Source organism: Pan troglodytes, chromosome X (assembly GCF_028858775.2).
Source record: "Pan troglodytes isolate AG18354 chromosome X, NHGRI_mPanTro3-v2.0_pri, whole genome shotgun sequence".
NCBI classification, from domain to species: Eukaryota; Metazoa; Chordata; class Mammalia; order Primates; family Hominidae; genus Pan; species Pan troglodytes.
This window is the reverse complement of record NC_072421.2, coordinates 80,625,423-80,641,669: the sequence shown is the minus strand read 5'-3', so window position 1 is coordinate 80,641,669 and position 16,247 is coordinate 80,625,423.

Below are 16,247 nucleotides of genomic sequence, written 5' to 3'. Positions count from 1 at the left end.
ATATGCACAGTAATGGGATGGCTGGGTCAAAAGGTATTTCTAGTTCTAGATCCTTGAGGAATCACCACACTGTCTTCCACAATGGTTGAACTAGTTTACAGTCCCACCAACAGTGTAAAAATGTTACCATTTCTCTACATCTTCTCCAGCACGTGTTGTTTCCTGACTTTTTAATGATCACCTTTCTAACTGGTGTGAGATGGTATCTCATTGTGGTTTTGATTTGCATTTCTCTGATGGCCAGTGATGGTGAGCATTTTTTCATGTTTCTGTTGGCTGCATAAATGTCTTCTTTTCAGAAGTGTCTGTTCATATCCTTGCCCAATTTTTGATGGGGTTGTTTGATTTTTTCTTGTAAATTTGTTTAAGTTCTTTGTAGATTCTGGATATTAGCCCTTTGTCAGATGGGTAGATTGTAAAAATATTCTCCCATTCTGTAGGTTGCCTGTTCACTCTGATGGTAGTTTCTTTTGCTGTGCAGAAGCTCTTTAGTTTAATTAGATCCCATTTGTCAACTTTGGCTTGTGTTGCCATTGCTTTTGGTGTTTTAGACATGAAGTGCTTGCCCATGCCTATATCCTGAATGGTATTGCCTAGGTTTTCTTCTAGGGTTTTTATGGTTTTAGGTCTAATATTTAAGTCTTTAATCCATCTGGAATTAATTTTTGTATAAGGTGTAAGGAAGGGATTCAGTTTCAGCTTTCTACATATGGCTAACCAGTTTTCCCAGTATCATTTATTAAATAAGGAATCCTTTCCCCATTTCTTGTTTTTGTCAGGTTTGTCAAAGATCAGATAGTTGTAGATGTGTGGTATTATTTCTGACGGCTCTATTCTGATCCGTTGGTCTATATCTCTGTTTTGGCACCAGTACCATGCTGTTTTGGTTACTGTGGCCTTGTAGTATAGTTTGAAGTCAGGTAGCATAATGCTTCCAGCTTTGTTCTTTTGACTTAGGATTATCCTGGCAATGCAGGCTGTTTTTTGGTTCCATATGAACTTTAAAGTAGTTTTTTCCAATTCTGTGAAGAAAGTCATTGGAGGCTTGATGGGGATGACATTGAATCTATAAATTACCATTGGCAGTATGGCCATTTTCACAATATTGATTCTTCCTATCCACGAGCATGGAATGTTCTTCGGTTTGTTTGTGTCCTCTTTTATTTCGTTGAGTGCTTTGTAGTTCTCCTTGGAGAGGTCCTTCACATCCCTTGTAAGTTGGATTCCTAGGTATTTTATTCTCTTTGAAGCAATTGTGAATGGGAGTTCACTCATTATTTGGCTTTCTGTTTGTCTGTTATTGGTGTATAGGAATGCTTGTGATTTTTGCACATTGATTTCGTATCCTGAGTCTTTGCTGAAGTTGCTTATCAGCTACAGGAAGTTTTGGGCTGAGACGATGGGGTTTTCTAAATATACAATCATGTCATCTGCAAACAGGGACAATTTGACTTCCTCTTTTCCTAACTGAATACACTTTATTTCTTTCTCCTGCCTGATTGCCCTGGCCAGAACTTCCAACACTCTGTTGAATAGGAGTGGTGAGAGAGGGCATCCCTGTCCCATGAACACTTTTAGAGATTGAGACACAAAAGAATATTCAAAAGATCAACAAGTCTAGAAGCTGGTTTTGAAAAAAAAATAATGAGATAGGTAGATTGCTAGCTAGACTAATAAAGAAGGAGAGTCAGAGGACTGAAATAAACACAGCTAGAAATGACAAAGGGCATATTACCACTGAACACACAGAAATACTAATGACCATCAGCCAGTACTATGAACACCTCTGTACACACAAGCTAGAAAATCTAGAAAAAATATAGATAAATTCCCGGATACATACACAGTCCCTACACTAAACCAGCAAGTAATTGAATCTCTAAACATAACAAAACGAGCTCCAATTGTATCAGTAATAAATAGCCTACCAACCAAAAAAAGCCCAGCATCAGACAACTTTATAGCCAAATGCTACCAGATGAACAAAGAAGGGCTGGTTTTATTCCTACTGAAACTATTCCCAAAAATAAGGAGGAGGGTCTCCTCTCCTACTCATCTATGAGGCCATCATTATCCTGATACCAAAACTTGGCAGACGCACAACAGAAAAAGAAAATTTTAGGCCAATATCCTTGATAAACATCGATGCAAAAAACCTCAACAAAATACCAGCAAACTGTATCCAGCATCACATAAAAATGGTAATCCATCATGATCAAGTAGGTTTTATCTTTGGGATACAAGGGTGGTTCAACATATGCAAATCAATAAACACAAGTTGTCACATAAATACAACTAAAGATAAAAACCAAAAAATCATCTCATAGATGCAGAAATAGCTTTTGATAAAATTCAACATGTCTTCATGGTAAATACTCTCAACAAACTAGGTACTGAAGGAACATACCTCAAAATAAGAGCCATCTATGACAAACCTACAGGCAGCATCATACTGAATGGGCAAAAGCTGGAAGCATTCCCCTTTAAAAGTGGCACAGGACAAGGATGCCCTCTGTCACCATTCCTACTCAACATAGTATTGAAATCCTAGCCAGAACAATTAGGCAAAATAAAAAAAAAATAAAGGGCAACCAAATAGCAAGGGAGAAAATCTAACTATCCCTGTTTGCAGATGACATGGTTCTATATCTAGAAAACTCCATTGTCTCTGCCCAAACACTGCTTGAACTAATAAGCAACTTAACAAAGTTTCAGGATACAACATCAACATGCAAAAATTACTAGCAATCCTACATATCAACAACCAAGCTGAGAGCCAAATCAGAAATGCAATCCGATTCACAGTTGACATAAAAAGAATAAAACATCTACTAATACTTCTAACCAGGGAGGTGAAAGATCTCTACAGTGAGAATTATAAAATACTGGTCAAAGGTATCAGAAATGACACAAACAAATGAAAAAACATTTCATGCTCAGCAATTAATATATTCAATGGTACAATGGTATACTTATCAAACTACCACTGACATCATTCACATAAGTAGAAAAAATATTTTAAATTCATAGGGAATGAAAGAAGACCCTGGACAACTGAGGCAATTCTAAGTAAAAAGTAAAACGCAGAGAGCATAACACTACCCAATTTCAAGCAATACAACAGGGCTAGAGTAACCAAAACAGCATGGTACTGGTAGAAAAGCACACAAATAGACCATTTGAACAGAATAGAAAGCTCATAAATAAGGCTGCACACCTACAAACATCTTATCTTCGGCAAATCTGACAAAAACAATCCATGGGGAATGGACTCCCTATTCAGTAAACAGTTCTGGGAAAACTAGCAAGTCATATGCAGAACTTTGAAACTGGATTTTTTCCTTACACCATATACAAAAATCAACTTAAGATGTATAAAAGACTTAAATGTAAAACTCAAAACTATAAAAACCCTGGAAGACAACCTACACAATATCATTCAGGACATAGGTACTGGCAAAAATGCGGTGAAAAAGACACCAACAAAAATTGCAGCAAAAGCAAAAATTGACAAATGGGATCTAATGAAACTAAGGAGCTTCTGCACAGCAAAAGAAACTATCAACAGAGTAAACAAACAGTTATAGACTGGGATGAAATGTTTACTAATTTTGCATGTGACAAAAGTCTAATATCCAGCATCTGTAAAGAACTTATACAAATTTACATGAAACAAGCAACCCTATTTAAAAGTGTGCAAACAACATGAACAGATATTTTTCAAAAGAAGACATACATATGGCCAAGAAGCATGTGAAAGAAAGCTCAATATCACTGATCATTAAAGATATGCAAATCAAAACCACAGTGAGATACCGTCAGATGGCTATTTTTAAAAAGTCAAAAAATAACAGATGTTAGCAAGGTTGCTGAACAAAGGGAACACTTACATACTGTTGATGGGAATGAAAACTTCGCAACCATTATGGAAAAGCAGTGTGGCAATTTCTTAAAGAGCTGCATATATCCCCAAAGGAATAGAAATCATTCTGTCATAAAGACGCATGCACACGTATGTTCATTGCATCATTATTCACAATAGCAAAGACATGGAATCAACCTAAATGCCCATCAATAGTCTACTTGATAAAGACATTGTAGTAGATATACACCATGGGATGCTATGCAGCCATAAAAAAATGATATCGTGTCTTTTACAGGACTTGTGTGGAACTAGAGGCCATTATCCTTTGCAAACTAATGCATAATCAGTAAACCAAATACTGCCTGATATCACTTGTATGTAGGAAGTAAATGATGACAGCACATGGACACAAGGAGGGGACAACAGACACTGGGCCCTGCCTGAGGGTGAATGGTAGGAGGAGAGAGAGGAGCAGAAAAATAACTATTGCGTAGTAATAGTTATTTTTATATTATAAAAATATTAATTATATTTAAATATAAGTAGGTTTAGTATCTGGGTAATGAAATAATCTGTACAACAAACCCCTATGATTTGAGTTTACCTAGATTACAAACTTGCACATGTACCCCTGAACCTAAAATAAAAGTTTAAAAATATGATTAACTTTATTTTAACTATTTTAACTTGCTGACTGCCTGATGTGGGTCCTTTAAATAGCCTTGCTGTTGAATTTTTCTCTTAAAGCTAGCTGGTAAGAACATAATTGGAAATATCTGGAGCAAGCAAAATATAAGAACCTTCACTAAGAAATAGAGATCAAGAAAGAAGAGTTTTCCTAACAGTTGAAGAAAATGTTTTAGAAAAATACTGTTCCAGAGAGAAAGAAGCTAATGAATAAGTGCAGAGAAGAAAGTAGTTCATGATGAAATACGGAGACAGAGAGTCAGGAAATTGTTATCTTGAAAATAAACAAATGATTAAAAAATAAACTGCAAAGAACAAAACAGAGAAAAATGAATAGAAGATTAAAAATGAATGGGTCATTATATAACTTAGTAAGGAACAAATCATTATATTTAAGCACTTGAATGCTGAGAGCTGAGTATCAGCTACAGAGGGGCAAAATTATAAAGATGTTTAGGAATACAGTACAAGTTTTTCAGATTGTGGGGTTTGCCCATTTGAACTCTATTTTTTAAATCAAATGAATCTTTTTGACTAAATTTTTAACTTTGTATATTTATAAAAACTTTGCTATTATATAACTGGAAATTCCTAGTTTTCCAGGCTCAAAGAGCTCCTTGCTAAATTTCCTTAGGTAAGTTTATAATTGCCTCATGAACTTAGAGATAATATTAGTCTCAGAGAAGAGATTAGTTAAACATACAATGAATGAGATTAGTCATTTGTAGAAGTCATTTACCATACAGGACGCTATATAATCATGATTATTATGAGATAGTGTGTCTCCTATAATTAAGATGACTAGCATGTTTCATCGGGACTAGAACGTAACTTAAAACTGTAATTTAGTCAATGTTATTGTACTCTAAAAACTAATGTTTTATTACAGATGGTGATACGGTTTGGCTCTGTCCCCGCCCAAATCTCATCTTTAATTGTAGCTCCCATAATCCCCACATGTCATGGGACGGACCAGGTGGGAGGGGGTTGAATCATGGGAGTGGGTTTTTCTAATGATTGTGAATGAGTCTCAGGAGATCTGATGGTTTTATGGAGGGCAGTTTCCCTGCACATGCTCTCTTGACTGCCACAGTGTAAGATGTGTCTTTGCTCCTCCTTTGCCTTCCACAATGATTGTGAGGCTTCCCCAGCCATGTGGAACTGTGAGTCCATTAAACCTCTTTTTCTTTATAAATTACTCTGTCTTTGGTGTGTCTTCTTTAGCAGCTTGAGACGGACTAATACAGACAGGTGTGGTTTACCAAAAGACTACACAGAAGAGGATAAAAGAGTAAGAATTTAGTCTTGTTACTGAGCACAATGCAATTAACAGAGACACTATATTTGATGGACACAAATTTTCTAGTCTCTAGACATGTCTTTGTAATTGCAGGTCAAGAATAAATCATCAGTCTCTCTTGTGACACAGATTTCATCACAAGAAAGCTCAAGGCTCACCACATTTGGATTTCTTGTTAATCAGTTCCTAACTACCTAATTTAGCTTGCCAAGTACTTTGATTCCATATACATTTTCTTTGCACCACTAGAATGAGGTACCTTTTGCTGTAAATTTTAAAACTAGCATTCTTGCATATACATCAATCATTCTGAGAATAGTTAACGTGAGCGTATTCTTAAAAAACTATTACCTCTAGAAATAGGAACAAAAAATGGGTTCCTATATTTGGCACAAGAAGTTAAACAACTATAACAAATAAAATAAAAGTTGTGTAACAGCAAATATTCAATACAGATTCATTTCTCACTAACTTAACAGTTTAAGTTGGGTTTCTTGTTGGCAAGTTATACTCCTCCAGTTGATGACTTATGAACATGGATTTCTTCTGTCTTGTGGATACACCATCCCATAGAGCCTTATTTTCATCTGCACTTAGTTGAAGAAAGAGAAAATTGTGAAGGAATGCTTGCCACTCATAGGCCTTGGCAGAAAATTGCATAGCTTTTGCTCTTATTCTATTGACTAAAAATCCATTATGTGGCTATATGCAATTGCAAAGGAGGCAGAGATGCTTTGCTTAATTGTGTGCCCAGAAGAACCATAAGTGGTTTTGGTGATGAACTAGAAGTTTATGCCAAATCTTGTAAAGCTGAGGACAAACCTTATATCTTGATGATAACACTAAAGAACTCCAGCCATGATATTAGATGTACATATTTAATCTCAACTGCACTGTAAATAAGGAGTTTCATTATTTAGTGGCAGTAACTTAAGGTAAGATGAAAGTGATAGAAGAATTTTAATTTGACATTGGAAACTGCCATAACTTCATTCACTAGTACTGAATGAAACATAAGTGAAAAAATATAACTGGGCACAGTTAGGGGAGAAACTATATTTGACTTTAAGTGTTAAGATGGATTCTGGCAATGGGGCTTATAGGAATATAAGAAACAATAAAAATTCTTAGGCTATTTTGGACCAAGTATTCTGCATTGATTCTTAACATTACAGATAACTTAATGATTTTGTCAGTCTTCTACCATAGGTTTCTAGTCCTTAGAGAAAGAAGAAAAACTGATGAAAGATGGCCATAGATAACTGCCTGAATAGAAATTGTATGTTAGCTATAACCTGAATACTTGTAAACACCAACTTAACATCTTCATCATTCATACTATCAATATCCCATGTTTTACTTGTCTCTTTCAGCAACTCTTTAAGTTTTGCATTATTTTTGGGTGATTCTGATGAGAAAGAAATTTATTTCTAACATTTGCAAAATCACAAGAGAAGCCTTGCAAAACCACAATAAAGGCTTATTTTGCAATTAAGGAGAAAATGAAGTAAGAAGTATGGAATTCATGCTCAATTGTATTTTAGTTGTTGGATTGTGTTTCGTATAATGAAAACAAGTATATTATGTAGAATTCACTATAGCATCAAAACAAATGCTTTTCTTAAGTACCATACTCACTGCTTAAACATCTTCTATCTCCAATGTTGTCAGATATTTAAAATGTTTATTTTATCTTGTGAATTCCTTGCTATGCATTTTTAAACCTCTAAAAGCAACAGACAACTGTAATAGTGATCTACTGAAACACATGCTAATTCTTTTAAATGATCAAAGGTAACTCATGAAAATTATAATGCATTAACCTGAGTATATATGACATTATTGAATAGTGTGTCTGCAGATTGAATTATGATACAACTGTGACAATTTAATGATTTCATGCTCATGATCTCATTTTATGTTTCAGGTCCAGATTTCTTTTCTTCTATTACTCAAATTTTGGGAAAATATACATTGATGAAGCCTTTGGAAAAAGAAAAAATCTGCATTAATACTGGTATGGGCCATGGAGAAGATACTATAAACTTCTTGGATTAAATGAATAAAATACAAGATTAGCATGGAAGAGTCAGCAGTACTCAAAATGTCACATATGAATATATTAATAAAAACTTATCAATGTTTCTATGTACCAGATTTGCTTATTTGTGAAAGTATTTATAGAGATCTAATGTTGCCATTGTTAAAAAATGTGTTGGGCCTTCCTCTGCTTCAAAAAACACTCTCTGGGAGTTAGCCACATTATTTTAACTATTCTTGGAAGTGACAAATCATAATCTTTTGAGAATGAACTTGATTTTAATTCAAATATTATAAAAACCCAAAGATGACTAGATTTTTAATAACTTGGCTGATATAATTTAGGCTAAAAATATAGTGACATGATTGGCTTATTTGTGTGATTAATATGAGCTTTATTCAACAGATATTTACTGAGTGATATGTATAAAAGTTGTGTTTTTGATGCTAAAGGGAATGGTTCTCAACTTTGCAATAAAATTGCTTGGGCAGCTTTAAAAATACTAAGTCCTACTCCCATAAATAATTATTGATTTGCCTGGGTGGGACCCAGGTATTGATGTAAACATTAAAAACCCTTTCCAGGTGATTATAATGTGTAACCATGGTTGTAAATGGCTAAGGTAAAATATTTAGACATAAGTAAGACAATTAACTGGATACAACTGATGATAAATGTCTTTCTGTTTCCCTATGCTGTGAGTTTCACCTACAGAGTCACAGTCAACAGAATAAAACTAAAGGGTAGAGAGTAAAGTACTATTTGCTGAGTGTTAACTCTGTGCCAAGCAGTTTTTTTAAATCTCTATGTGTCCTACAGTATTTAATCCTCACAGCAACAGTATAAGATATATAATCATCTCCCTGTTTCATAAATGAGAAAAACAAAGTTCAGAGAGGTTATAAAACATTGCATGCCAACACCCAGATAGTAAATAGCAGAGCCATGATTCAGATCTAATGCTATCAGCCTTCAAAATTCTTGTTCCCTTTACTCTACAATGTTGCCTCAAATAAGGGTAATAAAAGCCATGCATACATATTAAGTATGTACTTAATGGCACACATATTAAGAATGTACTTATGTATTATGTACATGCAGAACTTACTATAAGTTTTATAACCACTTATTATAAGTGCTGTACACACATAATACATAAGTACATACTTAATATGCATGCTTATTATTATATTATTAAGTGCTGTAAAACAGATGTAAACAAAGACTTTAATTCAGAAGAAGGAGAGGTATTTCTAGCTGAGGATAAAAATAAATACTTTATAAGGGAGAACATTTAAGTTGGAATATTAAGGAGAGACAGAACTTTTATAGGTGGGCATAAAGAGACAGGGATTTTAAAATACAGGCAAAGAGATACAGAAATAAAATCATGTAGTATATTTGAGTAATTAAGTGTGGACTGTATTAATGGTACTCAACCATGGCAGTACAACTGTGATGTTTAGAAATGAGTGAGATTAGTTTTGATTCTATTAGAAATGAAAGCACTCTACAATGCATATAACAATCTTTCAAAATCAATAATAATAATGTAAATGACATTGAAATTCCTGTATATGGTATGCTTATGAAAGTTGCAGGAGATAAGGCATGGTAGAGAGTATTAGTGCTTACCAATACTTTTAGTCCTCCTCTCATTTTGGACACATTGGAAGATTGGATTCCTTTGTGTTCTTTAATTTAGGTGAAGCCAATGAAAATGAAAGAAGGAAAAGATGTTAAGAGCAGGTAGAAGTATTTACAAGCAGGTACACAATTCTACTTCCCTTTTTCTCCATGGAGGTAAATATAGGATTCTATTATTGAGGGGGTGGTGCCACAAAATTGAATCATCCTGTATTACTGAGCTATCACATAGGGGACTGCTGCCTTGAAAAGATGACTAGGACTGTAACAGACTTTGTAATATCTTCCTGTTACTTTAAAATACTGACATTTTAGTGTAGTTTCTTTTATTGTCATAATCTAGCCCATAGAGACTAATATTTAAAGTTGGATATGTGAATTAAAAATAGCTTGCAAAGATACTTCAATATTAGAGTATAAAGTTTAAACATGTCTCTGAAGACCCTTCAAATACCAGATTTCTACCACTGTTCAGAGAATTGATATTATAATAGGATTAAGTGTGTAATCACCCAATTTAACTTCTTTGAAGAATACCATTAATTGAGATATACAGTTTTGGTATGTTTAAAATTACTATCATTCCCTTTTACTCACAGAGTATGCAAATGATCAGAATATCTTTTAGACAGGTCTGATGTCAGCATTAAAAGAAATTCCATAGGTTAAGAAAGGGAAAAATTGTTATTGAAATATGACAGAATCTTACCAGCAAATACAACTGTCCAACATATAAAGTAAAGAACTATCTTTCATGCATGCTGGAAAGTACTTAACAATAAGAATTTTTCATCATCATTGTCTCCTTTATATAAAGAAGCATCTGGATAACTTTCTTTCTTGTCAGATTTCTCATCGCCCCAAAAGACATAAAGATTCAAATAGTCTGGCATGCTATAGAAATGGGAGACATGCCCAAGAAATGTTAAAGTGCTCATCTGCTCATCTCAAGCCTTCTCTGTGCTCTGAACACAGTAATGTGAAAATAAGCTGAAACCATTTAAAGCAACTTGGCAATATTTATTGATAAACTATACAATGTTTATATCTCTCAATTGAGTAAATTCACTTTAAGGATTCTAGCTAAAGAAAATAATGCCAAATAACAACAATTTTTAAACACAAAAATATTCTGTATGGCTCTGCTGCCCTGCAACCTTGGGACACTGCTCCCTGCATCCCAGCTGCTTCCACTCCAATCATGACTAAAACATCCCTAGATATGTCTCAGGCCACTGCTCCCTGCATCCCAGCTGCTTCCACTCCTATCATGACTAAAACATCCCTAGATATGTCTCAGGCCACTGCTCCAGAGGATGCCAGCCATAAGTCTTAGCAGCTTTCATGTGATCTTAAGCCTGTGTGTGGACAGAGGACAAGAGTTGAGGCTTGAGAGTCTCTGCCTAGATTTCAGAGGATGTATGGAAATGCCTGGATGTCCAGGCAGAAGTCTGCTGCAAGGGCAGAGCCCTCATGGAGAACCTCTACTAGGGCAGTGCAGAGGGGAAATGTGGGGTTGGAGCCCGTGCACAGGGTCCTCACTGGGGCACTGCCTAACGGAGCTATGAGAATAGGGCCACCATTCTCCAGACCCCAGAATAATAGATCCACCAAAAGCTTGTACTGTGTACCTGGAAAAGCGAAAGGCACTCAATGCCAGCCATTGAGAGCAGGCATGGGAGCTGAGACTTGCAAAGCCACAAGGGCAGGCTGCCCAAGTCCTTAGGAGCCCACCCCATGAATCAGTGTGCCCTGGATTTGGGACATGGAGTCAGAGGAAATTATTTTGGGGCTTCAAGATTTAATGACTGCCCTGCTGGGTTTCTGACTTGCATGGGGCCTGTAGCCACTGTGTTTTAGCTGATTTTTCCTTTTTGGAATTGGAGTATTTAGCTAATGCCTGTACTCCGATGGTATTTTGGAAGTCATGAACTTGTTTTTTAATTTACAGGCTTATAGGCGGAAGGGACTTGCCTTGTCTCAGATGAGACTTTGGACTGTGGACTTTTGGGTTAATGTTGAAATGAGTTAAGACTTTGGAGGACTGTTGAGAAGGGAGGACTATATTTTTCAATGTAAAAAGGGCATGAGATTTGGGAGGGGCCAGTGGCAGAATAATATAGTTTGAATTTATGTCCCCACCAAATCTCATGTCAAATTGTAATCCTCCATGTTGGAAAAAGGGCCTAATGGGCAGTGATTGAATCATGGAGATGGACTTCCTCCTTGCTGTTCTCTTGATAGTGAGTGAGTTCTCATAAGATCTGGTTAAAAGTGCATAGCACCTCCCCCTTCTCTCTCTTCCTCCTGCTCTGGCCATGTAAGATATTTTTGCTTCCATTTCTGCCATGACTGAAAGTTTTCTGTGGCCTTTCCAGCCATGGTTCCTGTACAGCCTGCAGAAACATAAACCAATTAAACCTCTTTTCTTTACAAATTACCCAGTTTCAGGTTTTTCTTTATAGCAGTAGGTAAACAGACTAATACAACAGTATTTACAGTAGCAAAAAATTATAATCAATTTATCTTTCAAAAACAGAAAATTTCTAAATTATAATGCATGTATTTTTAAATTATATAATTAATATAATGTTAATTATTATAATTAATTAAATGGGCATTGTTTATTTTTTACAAAATGGAAAAAATCTAATACAGTATGTACAATATTTTGCCATATATATTTATTTGAATAAAGATAGAATAGAAGCACACCAACATTGTTAAATTGTCACCTCAGGCTGATAGAATTAGGAAGTATATTTTCTATTTTTAGTCCTTTATATATTTTGCAAAATTTCTGTACAATATATGATCTGTTATAAAATCAGAATATAAATAACATAAATGTGTGCATCAGCTTCAGGCCAATTAAGCCCAACATGACAGAAAGAGACAGAGAAAAAAGTATTCTATGGTACCTCTTATTCCATTTTTAAAATATATAATCCTGCTTTCTTCCAACTATTTGTCTAGCTTTTCATTCATGTTTACAATACGTAGAAATTGCTTCCCACCCAGGCCATGTGATTTCATGAATAAATGACTCAACAGTAGGAAGGCTAGATCAATTACATCATACATATCAACATTCTGTTTATATACCTAAACTATGAAAACTTTTTCTCTTTACATGGGCATATATAGACACATATAAGTACAAATGTAAACATACACATATGTATGTGCACATATATATACACACACATGCACACATAGACGTATATTGCATATGAAGAAGAGAGACAGAGAAAGAAAGACAAATGGGGGAAATATTTTCCCATGGACCTGTGTTGATCTGAAATTAAGTCTAATAATTTCATTTAAAAAATAAAAGATATATGAGAAACATAAGGATGATGAATGATTTTTTTCTCTTTTATAGAGTTATACTTAGAAATTTATATAGAATGTTTGTCTTTCCTATTTTTTGGTGTTAATTTTATTTGATATTAATATTATGGCAACACATAGTTCTTTGTTGTATTTTTTAAAATTGACGTATAATAGTTGTACATATTTTTGGAGTACATGTGATATACTGATTCCCATATACAATGTGTAATAATCAAATCAGGGTAATTGGGATATCCATCACCTCAAATATTTATCATTGCTTTGTTTTGGGAATGTTTCATATTTTTTCTTCTAGCTACTTTGGAATATACAATAATTACTGTTAATGATTTATTTATTTATTTATTGTTTTAATTTTTTAATTTATTTATTTTTTGAAATGGAGTCTCGCTCTGTCTCCAGGCTGGAGTGCAGTGGCACGATCTCGACTCGCTGCAACCTCCGCCTCCTGGGTTCAAGCGATTCTCCTTCCTCAGCTTCCCGAGTAACTGGGTTTACAGGCGCACGCTGCCACGCCCAGATAATTTTTGTATTTTTAATAGAGATAGGGTTTCACCATGTTGGCCAGGATGGTCTTGATCTCTTGACCTCGTGATCCTCCCACCTCGGCCTCCCAAAGAGCTGTGATTACAGGCATGAGCCACCACGCCTGGCCACTGTTAAATATTTAATATAATTTCCCTACTGTACTACCAAATACTGAAAATTCTTCCTTCTATCTAACTGCATTTGTATAGCTCTTAATGAACTTCATCCACCTTCGCAGCTTCCCTTTTCAGACTCTGGTAACCACCATTCTACTGTCTACATTCCTGAAATACACTTTTTTAGCTCTCACTTATGAGTGAGAACATGTGGGATTTGTCTTTCTGTGCTTCACTTATTTCACTTCATGACCTCAAGTTCCATCCATGTTGCTGCAAATGACAGACTTTTACTATGTTTTATGACTTAATAATATTCCATGGTGTATATATACCACATTTTCTTTATTCATTAATCTGTTGATGGACACATGGGTACATTTTATATGTTGGCAATTGTAAATAATGCTGTAAAAAACATAGGAGTAAAGATATCTCTGTAATTTACTGATTTCCTTTCTTTCGGATATATAACTAGTGGTGAAATTGCTGGGTAACATTGTAGTTCTATTTTTTACATTTTTGAGAGACCTCCATATGCTTTTTTATAATGGCTACACTACTTTATATTCCCACTAAGAGTGTGCAAGTGTCCCCCATTCGTTCTATCCTTGCCAGGATTTGTTAATTTTTCATTATAGACAATGTAGCTAGGGTGAAATGATACTTCATTGTGGTTTTGATCTGAATTTCCCTAATGACTAGTAACGTTGAACATTTTTTCATATACCTGTTGGCTATAACTATGTCTTTGTTTAAGAAATCACATTATGTTTCCGCAATGTCCCTTTTAGTAAACTAAAAACTTAATAACCATATGTAGGACATCAACAAAATAAATAATATCAGTGGGGCCATCCATCACTAACATTGTATGAGCCCGTGTTTTGAAGCTACTGTCTTTCGGAACCCTCTCCACTCAGACCTTGCATATAGCTGCTTATATAAGACTGGCCCCAACTAGAAGCCTTGGAAGGTAAGATCTGTCCTCAAATGGGGCTTACAACAATAAAAATCCTACATTTCTCTATTCCTACATTTCCCTATTCCATCCTTCCAGAAGAGAAAATCGTCCATCTCATTGTGGTTAGAACATGGGAACAATGATGAAAAAGAATAAAATAAGGAGAAGGCCAAGTTCTGCCAATAAACCATTAGTGCAGCAACATAATTGACACCAGTTTCCTGGTAGGTTCTGAATTATAGGGATAAAGACTGAATTAATAATTTCTCATCCCTAACATACATACATAAAAGCTGCTATCGAAGCTATGGTTTCTGCTGCTGTTATCCCCATAGCCTGCTAAAGGCCATTTTAATCTTTTACTTGGGCTTTCCTAGTATCTTCCTGGTTCTATGCTCAGAATGAGCCCTCCAAGTCAGTCTCAGATGAACCATCAAGAAAAACTAATTTTGAACTCATGCCTCTGACTTGACATCTCAGGTCTCTATGCCTGCTGGCCAGAGATCTAGGGGCATTCTTAGATGGCAGCTGCAGTTGTGACATCTGGAACAAAATCAAGGATTCAAGTTGCTTGGCTCCTTTCCTTGTGGAACACAGCCACTGCCCATTTCATGTCTTGATTTTTTGTATTCATTCTGGTAGAAAACAACACTAAAAAAAGAAGAAAATAATGTTTTTGTGTCATCTCATCATGTGACAGACAGAGAAAACACTATGATCAGTTATTTTGGCAAAATGCAACTGGCCATGCTCTATTTGAAATAAATTGACACAAAGAAAATACACATGAATGACACAGCCTATATATGGCAAATCTAACACACCCAATAGTATCTGTGGTTGCTGGTTCCAGCACAGTAAGGCCGAGAGGATGCTATTCTGGGTCTGAAATGTGAGAAAGATTTGCCAGGCCACAGCTCCTTAAATACTCCTTTCTTGCAAGTTAAATTGAGGCTTTGTAGGAAAAGGGTGCCTCTTTGTCTGATTAATGAAGGTTTAAGCTCTCCTCTTGTCGTCATACAAATTCATTCTGAGGTACTCACTCCCATTTAAAAAATAATATATATTTATAAATACATTATTTAAAAATATATTTTTAATGGAAGTGAGTACCTATACTTGATTATATACATATATTTTATATATTATAATATAATATATATTATATTATTTATATATTATATAATATATTATATTATATATAATTATATATAATACATATTATTTTAGATTATTAATTATATATAATTAATATAAATTATATATAATTAATATAAATTGTATATAATTTATATTAATTATATACAAGTTATATTAATTATATATAATTTATATTATTAATTATATATTATATATTATATTATTTATATATTATAATATATTATATATTATATCATTTATATGTTATATTATTTATATATTATAATATATTATATATTATATTATTTATATATTATAATATATTATATAATTATATTAATTATATATAATTTATATTATTTATACTATTAATTATATATAATATATATTACATTATTCATATATTATAAGATATTATATATTATATTATTCATATGTTATAAGATATATATTATATTATTCATATATTATAAGATATATTATATTATTCATATATTATAAGATATTATATATTATATTATTCATATATTATAAGATATATATTATATTATTCATATATTATAAGATATATATTATATTATTCATATATTATAAGATATTAT